Source organism: Geotrypetes seraphini, chromosome 7 (assembly GCF_902459505.1).
Source record: "Geotrypetes seraphini chromosome 7, aGeoSer1.1, whole genome shotgun sequence".
NCBI classification, from domain to species: Eukaryota; Metazoa; Chordata; class Amphibia; order Gymnophiona; family Dermophiidae; genus Geotrypetes; species Geotrypetes seraphini.
Window position 1 is genome coordinate 125,950,464 of NC_047090.1, and position 16,367 is coordinate 125,966,830.

Sequence of the window (16,367 nt, forward strand, 5' to 3'; positions counted from 1 at the left end):
AATCAGGCGAAGAGGGTGACCTGTAATCAGATGGCTGGACATTTTGAAAACAACCATAGGGATGACCCTGGAGGACTTTATTGACCTAGCGTAGGGGTAGGCAATGCCGGTCCTCGAGAGCTGGAGCCATGAAAGATTTTCAGGATATCCACAATGAATATGTATGCGATGGATTTGCATTCACTGCCTCCTTCAGATGCAAATCTATCTCATGCATATTTATTGTGGATATCCTGAAAACCTGACCTGGCTCCGGCTCTTGAGGACCGGAATTGCCTACCCCTGACCTAGCGCAAAACCGATCTCGTTTTAGATCTGAAATTCATCAAGTCGCTGGACTCAAACACGAGTCAATGACACCTAACTAACTAACTGTAAAGCTTATCATACAAAACAAATATATTATCAAATTCTGATGTCACCCCCAGTAACAGCAACACTAAGGCCCTCTTTTACTAAGAAGCGCTAATCGATTTAGCGCGTGCTAAACGCTAATGCGTGCATGTTAGTCTATGGATGTGTTAGTGTGTAGCGTGCACTAATTTGATTAGCACGCGCTATTCGGTTAGCGCACCTTAGTAAAAGAGGGGAAGGGGTAAAACGCGGACCTCATGGACCTGACGGACCTCGCGGATCTAAAACTGCACATCCTTAAAAATATGAGGTCCATGCCACTTGTAGTTAGTTTCTGGCTCTGACAGACCTCGGTGACAATTTAGCGCTGATGGATCTGTCTCAGCATAGGGAGGGAAAAGTATTAGGATCCGTCAGTGCTAAAATGTCATCGAGGTCTGTCAGAGCCAGAGACTAGTGCTGGAGTGGCTCTAAAATGAATCCTTTAAACCAGTTTCCTGCAGCCCCAGTAAATTTAAAAATCTGAGGTCCACGGCTCTGACAGACCTCTATGACATTTTAGCGCTGACGGATCCTAATACTTTTCCCTCCCTATGCTGAGACGGATCCGTCAGCGCTAAATTGTCATCGAGGTCTGTCAGAGCCAGAAACTAACTACAAGTGGCACGGACCTCAGATTTTTAAGGACGTGCGGTTTTAGATCCGCGAGATCCGTAAGGTCCGCGTTTTACCCCTTCCCATAAAAGAGGGGGTAAATCTCTGTACTGCCAGATACTGTAAAGTAACACAAAACACTACAAATACTCAGAAACTATTTAGCAAACAGAATATTTGGATAGCAGATCTGGCAAAAGGGTGGTCAAGAAGCAGAAATAGGAATCAGTTATGGATATTTCAAGGGTCAAACCCCTCCCACCTCATGAGGACACACCACTTCTCTAAACTTCTCTAAACCAGTTCCCTACCCTGTCCTGGAGGACCACCAAGCCAATCGGGTTTTCAGGCTAGCCCTAATGAATATGCATGAAAGAGATTTGCATATAATGAAGTGACAGGCATGCAAATCTGCTCCATGCATATTCATTAGGACTAGCCTGAAAACCCGATTGGCCTAGTAGTCCTCCAGGACAGGGTTGGGAACCACTGCTCTAAACAAACAGTCTGTGCATTTTCCTCTCACCTTCTTTCTACATTCAACTCCCTTGCCCCTGTCCAGACTTTGTTGCTCGCCTTAAAGAGGAAGCAATCTCAGTATACTCCAGTACTTAGAGTTCATAAGCAAATAATATGAAGACCAGAATGTTGCTGGCATAAATCTAAGGGCTCCTTTTACAAAGGTGTGTTAGGGCCTTAACGCACGGAATAGCATGCGCTAAATTGCCGCGCGCTAGACCTTAACGCCAGCATTGAGCAGGTGTTAGTTCTAGAAGCATAGCGCAGGTTTAACGCACGCTAAAATCCTGCGTGCGCTAAAAACGCTAGTGCACCTTAGTAAAAGGAGCCCTAAGTCTTTATCTTCTTACCAGGAGTACAGGTCTTTCCTTACTTTATGTACTGTAGAGGCATAATGCTACGGCAGTCAGTTAAATAATACTGAGTTGTAGGAGCAGCATATAGGTCAGTTTTTGTAATGGGATGAATTCTGGGAACAGCCTTCTGAGTGGGATTTAAATGGGTAGGAGCATCTCCGGCCCTTCTAAACACCACTGAATATCAACTCCTCAGTTATTGCTCTCTGTATTATAAACAGTCTGGCTAATTTCTGGTAGCATTGTTTAAACCTGCTGGTGCCTCTCACAGTAGGAAGATCTGGAACCATATACTGGATCAGTGGCTTGCTTATTACAGTCTTCAGAACCTCACAAAACAAGTAAGGTGCAGATCTTTAAAACCAAGGTACAATGAATTGTAGCAAAACACAATTTCATTAGCAGGATGTTTCGGTAAGTTGTGTATGTGCATGAAGTGTTACCAATAATTCTGGAATATATGAGTATAAATATACATCTGGATTATGGCTGCCTGCTACCAATTAGGCCATATTGTAATAACCTTGCATTTACTAGCTATAATAGGTTTGCCAGAAGTATAATTCTATAGTCCATCTGTCTGCATGCAGTGAAACTATAAAGGTTCTTAAACTGTCTACCTCCTGGGTATGCAGATGCAGTTCATTATTTTAAAAAAAAATTTGTTAGAGCAGTACAGAATATGCAATGGGAAACAGAATGGAGAACTTGTAGATTGCTAAACAATAACAGAGGTGTGAGCCTGCTGGGAACAACAGACAAGAAAATGAGGGTGATTTGTGGTCTAGCTCTCAAGTTTATATGCACCAGATTGCCAATGTGAAGTGACACCGGGCTAGGCTTTTGAATCTGTGTTCCTGAATGGTTAAATTGTGTCTTTTTTTTTTTTTTTTACTGTGGCACACTGAAGGGCAAGAAGGCAAATATACATACATATCATTATTAAGACTGGCCTCTTTTTAGCAGCCCTAATAATAAAATCAAGGAAACTATGATCCATGTGAATAGGATGGATTATAATATTGAACAATCTCTAAAAATACTGGGAGTAACTTTGGATAAACATCTTACATTAGAAAAGCATTCTGACGTGTTTAAGAAAAGTATTTCAGTGCTCTGGAAACTGCATACTATTAAAAAGTACTTTGACGAAGTCTCCTTTCGTCTGTTGGTGTAATCTTCTATCTTGAGTATTCTCGATTATTGAGAAAATTGAGGGTGGTCCAGAACACGGCCGTCTGCCTTATTTTTGGCCTAAAGAAATGGGAACATGTTACTCCCTCTTATCAAAAGCTCCACTGGCTGGCATTTGAATCTAGAGTTCTGTTTAAGTTTTCATGTTTCTGTTATAAAATAACATTTGGTATGCGACTGAGTTACCTTAAACCCTCACTTTAATCTGAGCTATACTAATAAGAGTTCTCGAAGAATACATTTGTTTACGTATAACCTTAGTAAAATTTTGCCAGTATAAAAGGTTCTGTGAAAGAACCTTTTCCTTTTAGGCGGCTAAATTAAATATTTGGCTTGCCAAGTTTGTGTTAGAAGCCCCTTCTTATCTTGATTTTAGAAAACAGATAAAAACTCAATTATTCAATAGGCTAGGGTCTTAAATACATTTTTACAATTTTATTTTTTATTCTTTGTAAAATTATCCGCACTCTTTTACATCGCATGTATTTTACATTGTATGTATTTCTTTCCACTGTATGCCTTTTAATTTTTTGAATTTTTTTCTAAATAACTTGTACGGTGGTCTATAAAAATAAATTTATTATTATTTATGCATGCTTTAAGGAATATGTTGCAGTCCTAGAATTATATACTGGCTCACTGCACACTAAGTCATTTTCCTCTGCCTTAGATATTCTCAGCATTTTAAAGTGATAACTTTGGTGCATTTTCAAATCTGTTGATTAGCCAATGAAACATTATTACATTCTAATCTAATCTGGGATTTATGTGTCACACTTTGCCTACAAAGGTTCAAGATGGCTCACAGTATAGTATATGGACAACTGTTTAGTACAGTGCAAAGAAGCTTAGACGTACATTACAATACAAGGATGCACTAGAGAAACATGAAGACCTTTGGGATTCCTGCTAGCTGGTTAGCTTTAAACTGGCTAAAGATATTCCAGCTATTTTGGCATCATAATTTGGCCGCCAAATTTAGTGGCGATACACTGGATAGCCAGCTATATCACGCAATATAGCTGGCTATCCGTTAAGCTTTAACTGGCAATATTCACGAAGAGGTAACTGACTATCTCCTGCAGAATATTGCCAGATAGCCAGTTAAGTGCCATTTAACCAGCCGGTAGTCTTTCATGCCAGATTAAATAGTTTTAAATATTGGGTGGATTGGGCCTAATTCTGTAAACAGTGCATAACGCAGTAGTCACCACTGAAAATGGCACTTACTGCATGTCATTCAAAGTTAGGTGCAATGTGTGGATTCACATCTAGCGATGCCTAACTCAACTAGATGCCAGTAGGCATCATAATGTTAGGCACCAATATATTAGGCCAAGCTTTTCTTGCCTAATTTACCGGTGCTTAACAGTCGCCTACCAGCTCCTAACTCTATCCATAAACTAAAGTATCTAAAATGTGTTTTCTCACTGATAAGCTATTGTACAAATGACCATGAGAACATTCCATTCTTGTTATTTGTGGTAGTACAGTTCCCGAAAATTTTTGCAAACTGCAAAATCACGATTCATGAAACGCTGAGTCTATGGGAAAATAGAGGTTGGGTTCCGGCAGTACACATTGCACCCAGGGCAGGATTAACCAATAGGCCAAATAAGCACGTGCCTAGGGCCCAAAATGGTCAGGGGGCCCCGATGAAGGAGGGCATCAACATTGTTTTTTCCAAATGGCGATGGGCCCCTCCAGCATTGATCGGCAACGCGGGCCCCTCCCCCCGATCGGCAACGCGGCCCCCCACCCCCATCGATGGAAAGTAAGACAAGCAATCAACGCGTATTGTGTAAGCGGTGCTGCTTGCCCAAAGCTTTCCTCTGATGCAGCTTCCTGTTTCCGCCTGGGCGTATGGTGGAGTGGGTAGGGGAAGGGGGGCCCAGTGTACTTGGGTGCCTAGGGGCCCTCGACGAATTAATCCTGCCCTGATTGCACCTCAAAACCATGGAAAGTGAACAATAGGGTAGTCGTTCCTCATATTTCGAAGGCATATCTTGCATCAACTAAATATTGTGCATTTTTTATTTAGTTTCACGGTTATGGAAAAAGGGTGTGTGGGTGGGAGGAAGGAAATGTATTTTGAACAGGTAAATTTTTTATTTATTATTTGTATTATTATATTAAGAATGAAGATGGGGATGGGAGAAAATGATTGTTAATGTAATAATTGCATAGTTAATGTGTGTTTTATGCAGTTTTTCAGATTTACTATTTGTAATACACTATCAGAGTTTGAAAATCAAAAAAGATTAAAAAAAAAAAAAGAGCAAAGAAGAATTATATATAAATTTTAAAAGACATTTAAAAGCACATTTTTTCCAATTGGCTTTCTCAACTTAGAACAGAGTTTGGGACTGTGATCTGTGTTTTATTGTTTTACTGTTAGAATTGTTACTGTTGAGATATTTGCTATGATATTTTATGAAAGAAAAATAACTTTTGTTCTTAATCTTTTCTGTTTTTAATGGAGTTCTTTTCTTGATGAATATGAATTGTGTATTGAAACCGCATAGATCCTTTTAGGCTGTTATGCGATATATAAAGATCTTAATAAACATATTGGGAACACAGGGTTAGGTTCCTGCATGGGAAAGCATTTGGAGTACCTGTAGATGCAAATCATTCACTCTCTGGACACTTGGGGGGCCATATATGGAAGCAAATGGCAGACAGCAAAAGTCAAAATGAAAGCAAAGAAAGCTATTTTTTAAAGAGCAGGACCACAAATACATTGGCATGAATGGGGAATATCAGTCACAATGGATGCATCCACGGATACACAAAATCGTACATCTGGAACACGCAAATAATGAGAACGGACTGTAACATGATTAGAATAGAAGGCAAAATTGCATTTGTCTCCACTATAAATCCAGGGCTGTTTTTGGAGGTTTTCAGGCCTGTGTTATTTATGATCACTTCTGTATCTAATTTATAAAGCAAATAGAAGATGACACACGAAAGTCTGTGGCAGTGATCAACAACCTAGGATACAAATACATTAAGTAGCACATTTATTCTTTTCTATTGGCAGTCCATAGGCGCTGTTCTCAGCATATAATGAATTAAGCCCAGGTAACGCTGCAATCCATTAATACATTTCTTCACTGTCTGATGGCATATTACTCTTTCCTGTGTTACACAGAAACAGATAAACACAGTATGTGATAGCAGATTCACAAGGCCCACCTAGTCAGCAATATTGTACACTCTTATCTGATTTATTTAATTTTTCAACTATTTTCATATACTTCTTTTATGTTGTCTTGAATTCTGTTATGCTGTTTTTTTTAAATCCACCTCCTGCCCTATGAGGCTATTCTCTGTGATGATACGTTTTCTGTGGTACTCCTGAGTTTGCCCCCTTTCATTTTTATATGCCAGGACTCATTGTTCTAAAACTTCATTTGCCCATAAGAATGTGTGCCGGTTACACATTGTTTATACTTCTGTGTTATTTGAATTTCTCGTTTATAGTTCCCCTTGCCTTATATCCTATAGACTCTGGCGCTAATTTTCGGATGGCAAGAGGCAGCCTGACTATCTCCCACAGTCGGCAGCGAACCCAGCAATTCAATACCAAGGCTGTATCTGGCAACTGGCATTGAATTTCCAGTCTACATTCTACTGTGTTTGACAGAGCCAACCAGGCCAATAGTCGTCGGCTGACTGGCTAAGTCATAGCATTCATTTAGGCAGGTCTATCTGGCTGCTAGACTTAGCCAGTCAGTCAATGAATATCGACACATACTTAGTGATATAGCAAAGGAAGTTGGTGCCTGTTGTGGTGGCACCCGGCATTGCTGTGCCATGCGCCCCCCCAACACTCTTCCCAGCCACTTGAGCACCCCTGACCCCCGTGTACCTCTTGAAATGTTCACCGGCATGAGCAGCATCTTCTGACATGATGCTCTGATCCCACAACCAGGAAGTGACATTAGAAGGGAGAAGAGGCTAGCATGAACAGCAAGTAGAAGATACTGCTTGCGCTGGTGAACATTTAAAGAGGTGGGGATGGAGGGAGGATGGAGGGAGGGATGGAGGAGGGGGGATGGATAGGAGAATATGTGCCAGCACTCCCCGCAAAGAAGGTGACTGCCCCTGCCCCCTTACTTCTCCATTGCACATACTGTACCAGCTATGTTGCGTGATATAGCCAACTATCTCCCACTGAATATTAGTGCTTAGCTGGCATACTGCTATTTAGACAGTCTGAGTCCTTCCTGGCTGGCTAAATAGCACTCAGTATTGGGTGGACTGTATATAGGGGTCATTTTACCAAATAGTTGTAAAAAGTGTCCCTGGTGCACCCTTACTCGATCATTCCCACCACATGCTAAGGCCATTTTCAGTAAGGAGAGTGTGGTGTGGTGGTTAGAAGTTCAGCCTCAGTACTCTCCTTGTGACCCTGCACTGCTCCTTGTGACCCTGGGCAACTCACTTAATCTTCCACTGCCCCAGGTACATTAGATAGACCGTGAACTGACCGGGACAGATAAGGAAAATGCTTGAAGTACCTATTTGTAAACCACTTTGAGTATGGTTATAATGCTACAAAAAGGCAGTATTCAGATCCCTTTCCCCCATTTTCACTGCTGGGATAAAAAGACCAATGTTCCCATTTTTTGTATTAAGGACCATGCACTAATTTTCCCATTAGTGCGTGGCCATTAGTGCATGATCCCCTACCATCACCTATTTTGTAGGCAGTAGGGACTCATGTGCTAAATCTGTGCTAATTGTTTAGCCAATGGCAATACCCGCATGGTAACCGATTAGTGCACCCACCCCGGGACTGAAAAATAAGTTTTACTTTTTAGTGCATGGGTAGTTTGTGCATATCCCCAAACTACCAAGGGATGCCTCAGCCTGCCCCTTGGTAAGCCATTTTTTTTTTTTACTGCAGTAAGCAGTTATCAGTGCTTACTGCAGCTTTGTAAAAGGACCCCATAGAGTGTTATTCCTCTAGAAAACATCTTTAATGGTTCATGCATATTAATGGTCATATTATGTTATTTAGTGCAAGTGGCTATGGATGCAAGCTAGCTTGTGTTCAGGTTAACATAAAATTTGTACTAACTGAGGTAATGTGCTACAAAATTGTGTTAAATAGCTCGTGGCCTATCAGTGCAGCAAAAAAATATACAAAAATGCAACACAAATGAATTAATGCATATGTTTTTATACATCATTTTGGTAGCATAATCCTTCCCTGGCATTGTGTTTATTCCTCTTCTGTGTCTCAGCGATGTCATCCAGAAATAAATATAATATATTGCAAATGAGAGGGCTCACCATGATTTGTACAGATATATCACCACTTACTTTTATCACAATGCACACTAGCTTTGTTCTGCCAGTCATCATTCTCTTGTCATCCTGTTTAACAATTTTGAGATGATCAGACACGATTGCTCCTGAATAAGGCAACTAATTGGCATTCATCACTATTATATCTTCCTCCTTTTGTGTCCATGCATTTTAAATAAATGATCTTACAATTTTTTAACCTTAAATTTACATTCAGGGAAGTTTACTGATATGACAATTTCCATACGTTTCCACTCAGAGATGTAGCCAGGTCGCAAATTTTGGGTGGGCTACTGGGCAAACTGTGTGGGCACATGTGGTGTCCACATCTTTTCCCCCCCACCCCAGGCCAACTCAGACTGTTAAAGAACTCCTCCATCTCCCACTTGCTCCAGCCTGAAGCTCTGTCTATGCACTGCCACTGCCCGTCCTCCCCACATATGCGTGAAACTCAGCATGTGTGGAAAGGGGGAGGCAAGCACAATGTCAGCGCTTGGACAGAGCAAGTGGGAGAGGGATGAGTTCTTGCCACTGGAAGACCCTTGCAGTTGGTGAGGTCTGAGCCTAATTTGAGTGAGGCCACTGCCTACCCAGTCCCCAGTGGCTATGCTACTGTCCCACATTATTGAACTGTGGTTCAGTTTTCAGAATGTGTGCACTGGGAAAGTCCTCGGGTACTTTTCACTTTAGAATTTTGCAACACATCTGAAAATGAAATCGCGTTATTCTTAAATTTCTTCCCATGATAAATATTGGGGACAATATTCATTTTGTTTAGTATCTGGTGTCATTTGTGGGTTTTTTCATTTTCTTGAGGATTTTTGTTTTGATTTGGAGGCAATGTTGTCAATATGTTATGTTAATCAGGCTTTCTATTCCACCTTTACTTATTTAGTTGAAGTTCGGATTACATTAGAAGAGGTTAGGTCAGTTACTCAGGAAGTTAAAATGAATAGATTGATGCAGACATTCAATACGGTTGACAGTACAGGTAGATCAGTATAACTATTAATACTTTTAGGTCACAGTTTCAACTATATGATTACAACTACAGAATGACACAGGGGCAAATTTTTCCCCGTCCCCGTGGGAACTCATTTTGCTGTCCCGTCCTCGTGAGTTCTTTTCCTGTCCCTGCCCCCAAACCTGCAAGCTCCGTCCTCATAAGTGTTCAAGGCTTATGCGGTTAAGGCAGAACTTACAGGAATGGGGCAGGGATGGAGACAGTGGCAAAACTTGAGGGGACGGGATGGGGAAATTGAGTTCCTGCGGGGATGGCGACAAATATGTCTCCATGTCATTCTCTAGTTACAACTACAAGTAAGACATTGTTGGTTCTTCGTTTTGTCCTTGGAGTTGCATTAGACAGCTTAGAAATACACTTTTAGAAACATAGACACATGATGGCAGATAAAGGCCAAATGGCCTATCTAGTCTGCCCATCTGCAGTAACTATTATGTCTTCCTCTTTCTAAGAGATCCCATGTGCCTATCCCATGCCTTCTTGAATTCAGACACAGTCTCTGTCTCTACCACTTCTTTCCTGCGACTATTCCATGCATCTACCACCCTATCTGTAAAAAAGTATTTCTTTATATTACTCCTGAACCTATCATCTCTTAACTTCATCCTATGCCCTCTCATTGCAGAGCTTCCTTTCAAATGAAAGAGACTCAACTCATGCTCATTTATGCCACATAGGTATTTAAACGTGTCTATCATATCTCCCTTCTCCCACCTTTCCTCTAAAGTATACATATTGAGATCTTTAAGTCTGTCCCCATACACCTTATGACGAAAACCAAGCACCATTTCATTTAAGTTACTTCTGGGTTGGCTCCAAGAAGGTTTAATGTTTGTGACTTAGGCTTATTGTCTTCTGATTTACCGGGATTCCCCAGTGCTGGTTTGGGCATACTAAGACACCTGCCTAGGAAAATATAAGTGGGTATCTGGTTGCTTAGATTCCTTTCTCAGGAGTCTGGGCTTGGGCACAGGTCTACTGTTGTCAGTGACTGGTGTTGGTACACTGCTTATTTTATCAGCAACCTGTTTTACATAGAAACATAGAAGATGACGGTAGATAAGGGCCATAGCCCATCAGGTCTGCCCACTCTACTGACCCACCCCTAAGTCTACTATGCTAGGGATCCCACTCCTGGTGACAGGTTCCCTTGGCTTAACCCTCTAAGGGATCCCACATGGGCATCCCATTTGCTCTTACTGCTTGTCTTCTGTGACTCACAGGGACTTCCCTGTAACCGTGGTTGTAATTCAACCACTAGGCATGTGTAGTAGAATTGCGCCTACAGTTTTATATAGGTGTGTGAAATGTATTGTAGGCCAGCATTTTGCAGGCCTACATTTCAGACGCCTACCTCATACATTCAGAGGTACATAGCGATGCCTAAGCATGCTTAAAAGGCAGAAATGGTCCAAAAGATTCTGAGAGTGGTTACTAATGACAAAAAACCTCTGTGAATACAACACAAATTTAAAGTAATATAATATAATATAATAAATTTAGTGAAATTAGGTACCCTCAGTGTGAGGAGTCAGCGAAGGGAGAAATTCTCCAGCGCTTCACACAACAAGTCAGAGGCCACCATGCCCCCGCATACACACCATCATCGGGTACCTAGAGTGTGCTTTAAATCAAAATGTGACACAAACCAGCTTGGACTTGTGTTACTAATTTTTTGACTTATGGGTTCCTGAGGAAGGGACGTCGTGTTCCCGAAACCAGGCTTGGTTGGACCTGGTATTCTGTGGTGTTCCATCTGGCTCGCCTTCTGCCTCTTCTGGATGATCTATGAAGATTTATTGAAGCTAAGTCCGCAGTTATTTTTACTTTTTTGGGAGTTGGCTGTGGGGGTTTCTCAGAGTGGTTTCTTTGACTGAATTCACCTGTGTTCACTAATTTTTCACTGTAGTTTGTGTCACATTTTGATTTAAAGCACACACTAGGTACCCGATGATGGTGTGTAGGCGGGGGCATGGTGGCCTCTGTCTTGTTGTGTGAAGCGCTGGAGAATTTCTCCCTTCACTGACCCCTCACACTGAGGGTACCTAATTTCACTAAATTTATTATATTATATTACTTTAAATTTGTGTTGTATTCACAGAGGTTTTTTGTCATTAGTAACCACTCTCAGAACTTTTTGGACCATTTCTGCCTTTTTTTGTAAGTCTCTTTTTAAGTTCCTGTGGCAGTATATTTTGGAGTTATTTAGTAAGTATGCTTAAGGCAATTTCTAGTGCAAACCACACCTCTACCTGCCTTACGTGTGCTTAGGCATCATTATGTGCCTTTGTACGCCCAAAGGTGGGCATGTTAGTATAGCGCGCCTCATTTTTATTTTTTATTTTTTTTATGTGCTCTGCCATTGGCTAGTTACGTTGAGGTAGCGAATTCTATAGAGAATCAGGCCCTCAATGCAGATTTTTCCAGCACCAATTTTTTAGGTGACACATATAGAATTTTGTTCTTAGTGCATAAGTGCAAGGCGAGCACTTGCGGGTAAAATATGAGTGGATCATGGAGATGATTCTGTGATACATGCATCACTTATAAAATAGTATAAGATATGCACACTTCCCAGCACAATTAGTCACTAACAGCTGCAACTGCTATTGACATGGGCTCAACTATTGGTGCTTAACTGTTGGCATACCAATGTTGACTTACTCTAGTATTCTATAATGGAATCTTGGCAATTATAGAGTTGCTAAGCACATGGCATTGGGGTGTCTAAGTTTTTGTAAGCATTCCACTGCCACAAAAGTCTTTCAGCTATGATTCTTCTTTATTTCTTCTTCAACCTACAGGCTTCATAGGAACAGTCACCAGACATTAAAAATTTAACAATAATAAAACATGGAAGTGCATTTACAGGAAAACTAATCTAAATAGGAATATATCAATAACCACTTTCTTCGTACTGAGACAACAGTGTAAGGCTAAATTGTATTTAGGTCCTTTTCGCTCCTTTTGGCTGCAGCTGTTGCTATTTAGGCTTGCTAGATATTTTGACTTATTTGTCTACTATTTTGATTATGTTTATTGGTCTGCATCTGGAATTAGGATAAATAAAGCTCTGTATCAATGTGTTTATTAGTTCATAGCATGGCCTGTCTACATTCAGTGCTGTTTACTAAATTATGGTGCATTTTTTACTCAATTAAAACATGGTTTAGCTGCCCAAATTCCTTTTGTCTTACTTGACAAGATATTCATATGGTATTCATGCATTTTAGATTCAGTCATTGCTAAGGAGGATCTCATGTTGACCCCCCCCCCAAAAAAAAAAAAAGGATAATTAAACCCCTATGAGAGACTGCTGAAAAGTTTTCAGCCCAACCAAGAACTGTCCAAACACACTCCCAACACATTTATCTCCTTCTTTACTATCACTTCCTCACCCATCACACTTAACTTCTCTAAATTCTAATCATCCCTCTGATTCTTCACAATAATCACCTCCATTTTATTCACATTCAACTTCAACCCATGATCATTCATCTATTCCACAATCGTCTCCATGTAATCCTGCAAACATCTGTCTACCCTTTGGACACTATTACACACAGGGAAGAAAAAATAGAATATCATCGGCATAGAGCCTATACTGTAGGCCTAGCTTCTGAAACACTTCTTCCAATGTAGACATGTATATATTAAAGAGGACAGAAGATAGGGCAGAGTCCCAAGGTACCCCTTTCTTAACATCAATCAATCCAGATACTTCTGTACCACTACGTACTCTAAAGGATCTGTCTTTAAGATAGGATGCAAAACGTTCCCAACTATACCTAATCTTTTGAACTTCAATAGTAACATGTCCAGATTGACGGAGTCAAAATCCCCTGAAATATCAAGTGAAACAGGGCAATATCTCATGTTCTTATCCAGTTCCTCCCATAAAGTGCCCAACACCGAAACAAGAAGCAATTCCACACTGTGTGCTTCTCTAAATCCAAATTGAAATGGATCAAGACAATCAATCTGATTGATGTAAACATTTATCTTTGTCATCACAACCCTCTCAATTATCTTACCCAAAAATGGGACCATGGAAATTGGCTGAAAATATGATACAGACATTTAAATACTTTAAAGTTATTAATATAGAAACAAATATTTTCCATAGAAGGGAAAATGATTAAACTAGAGGACATAAATTGAGGTTGTGGAGTGGTAGACAGGTATAATGTCAGGAATTTATTTATTTTTCACAGAGAGGGTGGTTGATGCCTAGAATGTCTTCCAGAGGGAGGTGGTGGAGACAAAAACCGTGATGGAATTTAAATAATAATGAGATGAACACAGAATATCTCTAATTATAAAATGAATGGTATAAAAAAAATTAAACTTTCATGTGTTGCTGAGGGCAACTCCAGCTGTGAAGAACTAAGGCTGGTATTGGGAAGACTTGCAAAATCCAGTTTAGGATGGGCTGGAGACAGCTTCAATAACAAGTCCACTAATTTGGAATGTGAGGACAGTGCTGGGCAGACTTTAATGGTCTGTATCCCACAAATGACAAGATGGTTTTGATATGCTGGAGTAAGCTTCAATGACAACACCAGTAGTTGGTACCAGTGAGACCTCAAAGGTCAAATAAAGACATGAATTAATAATACTTGTGACCATTGGATAGACTAGATCAGGGGTGTCCAATGTCGGTCCTCGAGGGCCGCAATCCAGTCGGGTTTTAAGGATTTCCCCAATGAATATGCATGAGATCTATTAGCATACAATGAAAGCATGCAAATAGACCTCATGTATATTCATTGGGGAAATCCTGAAAATCCGACTGGACTGCGGCCCTTGAGGACCGACATTGGACACCCCTGGACTAGATGGACCATTAAGGCCTTTACCTGCCATCATTTACTGTTACTATGTTACTCTATTACAATTAGAACATAAACAATGAATGCCTAATAAATTACATAGCTTTAAATCCTGCTTCATTATCTCATGATCTCACAGTCCACTTTCATAGACGTCAGCAAGAGCACTGGTCACTAGAGATTAATTTGCCAATATAGTGGTCTATTGTTAGCCCATTTATGCTGAATTTTTAAAGACATTGATAGGTTATGACTTCAACAAGTGTCATGTCATTCTCTAGATCACAGGTACCATGCATCACTCATTAGCATACTGCCTTCTAATTTAAGATGCCCTGCATGTCTCCTGCAATCACTGTGCTGAACAGGGATGAAAATTAGGTAACCTACTGGACACATCTAGAGGTCAAACAGTGACAAATGATCTCTTAAGTGTGCCGCTTAAAATCAGCAAAAGCACTGGATACTTGTCAGCTGTAACGGCTATACAAACAGATTATGGACACTTTCAGTAATGGCAGTGTGTCATCCTAACAGTGGTGATGGACATAAGCAGACATGCAGGCAACACATGCTCATTCTGATTGCTTGACTGAGAGACCTGCTTCTAGCTACTGCTCACCCGCATATCTGCAGCTGGTCGGTCAGTGCTAATACTGGGTGAGAAGAACAGCTTTGGTAAGTCTGGCATGACTGTGAGAAAGATAGGAAGAGGCTACTAACTGGTGTTTGTTTAGTCATATCACCCTCAATTATTTTCCACAACATTCTGGAGGGTTTTTTTGAGCCAGTGATGTTTAAGAATTTGAGCTATTGTGATTGCTCTCTTCATATCTGAGGCTTTTTCCTCCATTAAAGATTGATTTTCTGTGCTGTGCCAGAGAAGCTATTCAAGTGGAGTTGTGGTTTTTTTTCATAGAAGTTAAAGATAGAATCTATATACATTTTTGATAATTCCAATGTGTGCTGCTATACTGAGTTAGTCTTTTTTTTTTTTTTCTTCTTCTCTAGATTGATATTTGCTTTGTACTTGTGGGTCTTATTCTGCTAATGCATCTTTTGGTTTGTTTTTCAGACTGACCCAGCCCCTGTGAGATGGCTGATTCTATACTAGGAGGTTGGAGTAGAACATCCTGCCTCCTGAATACTAGAAAAGAGGCACTGAGAAGGCATATAAAAGCTGTCTAGGTGGGTAAATAAGCCATTTTAAGTGGAAGCAGAGGCACAGAGGAGTTCAATACTGGAAAGCAACAGGCAATAAGGGCAATTCTATAGGGTGCCTAAATTTAGGCATTGGTGAGGGTGGGGGGGGGAGCAGATTCTTTAAGCAGCAACTACAGAACGGGTATTTGCCGCCTGTCAATCACCAACAGACGTCACTTCCAGAATTGTGGAAAGAAAAGTGTCAAGGGACCCTAGGCGCTGGAAATGTAGGCCAGGTTTTCAGAGGCCTAAATTTCTGGCACCTAGGGTCCCATCAGAATCGCAGCCAGTGGCACATAGTGATACCAAAGTCTAGCACCACCCCTAACCACAACCACTTCCAGGTTTCAGCATCACTATGCACCACTAGCCGCCAGTCCTGGAGGCTGAGTAGCGGCACCCTTTTTAAAATAATTACTTTATAATTGGTTTTAAACAACGCGGTCAATTACCATGTCATCTACCACCAATTAAAACAATTAAGTTAGGCGGCGGTAGTACACCAACCGCCGTCTAACTTTTGACACCCCAATGAGAATCCGGACTTTAGGGCGAGATTCAGTAAATGGAGCTCAAATTTGGGTGCAAAACAATTCACACTGAGTGCTATTCTATAAATGGCAGTTTGAGTTGGGTAAACAGGCAGACAGAAGAACACCTCACCTTGAAATATAAACAGTACAACAAGAAAAGGCAAGGGAGGTGTCTTTCAACCAATAGTAAAGTCTTTATTAGAAAAGGTAGTCCCAACAAGGATCCCAGTTTCGGTGTATAGAAGATACTTTCTTCAGGGGACACTTTGCTGAAACAACGCTGAGAAAGAAAACTCTTATGCAGTGAAACTCCACTGTTCTTAGCACTGTGAAAGCGAAAGTAAAAGTTTGAGTTGGGTGCCATTTCTTGAATTGT

General features: G+C 40.7%; 1 protein-coding gene across 4 annotated transcripts in view; it reads left to right on the forward strand.

The window, feature by feature from the left end:
• Window positions 1-16,367, forward strand: part of LRFN5 (leucine rich repeat and fibronectin type III domain containing 5) — a 256,864-nt gene that overhangs the window by 129,424 nt on the left and 111,073 nt on the right. For 3 of the 4 annotated variants that reach the window (XM_033950716.1, XM_033950718.1, XM_033950719.1), the window contains one exon: window positions 15,331-15,443. The gene's annotated coding sequence lies outside the window, so the exon portion shown is untranslated. Of the gene's footprint in view, window positions 1-14,792; window positions 14,934-15,330; window positions 15,444-16,367 lie in introns of all 4 variants that reach the window. The other variant, XM_033950717.1, reaches the window with a different exon arrangement.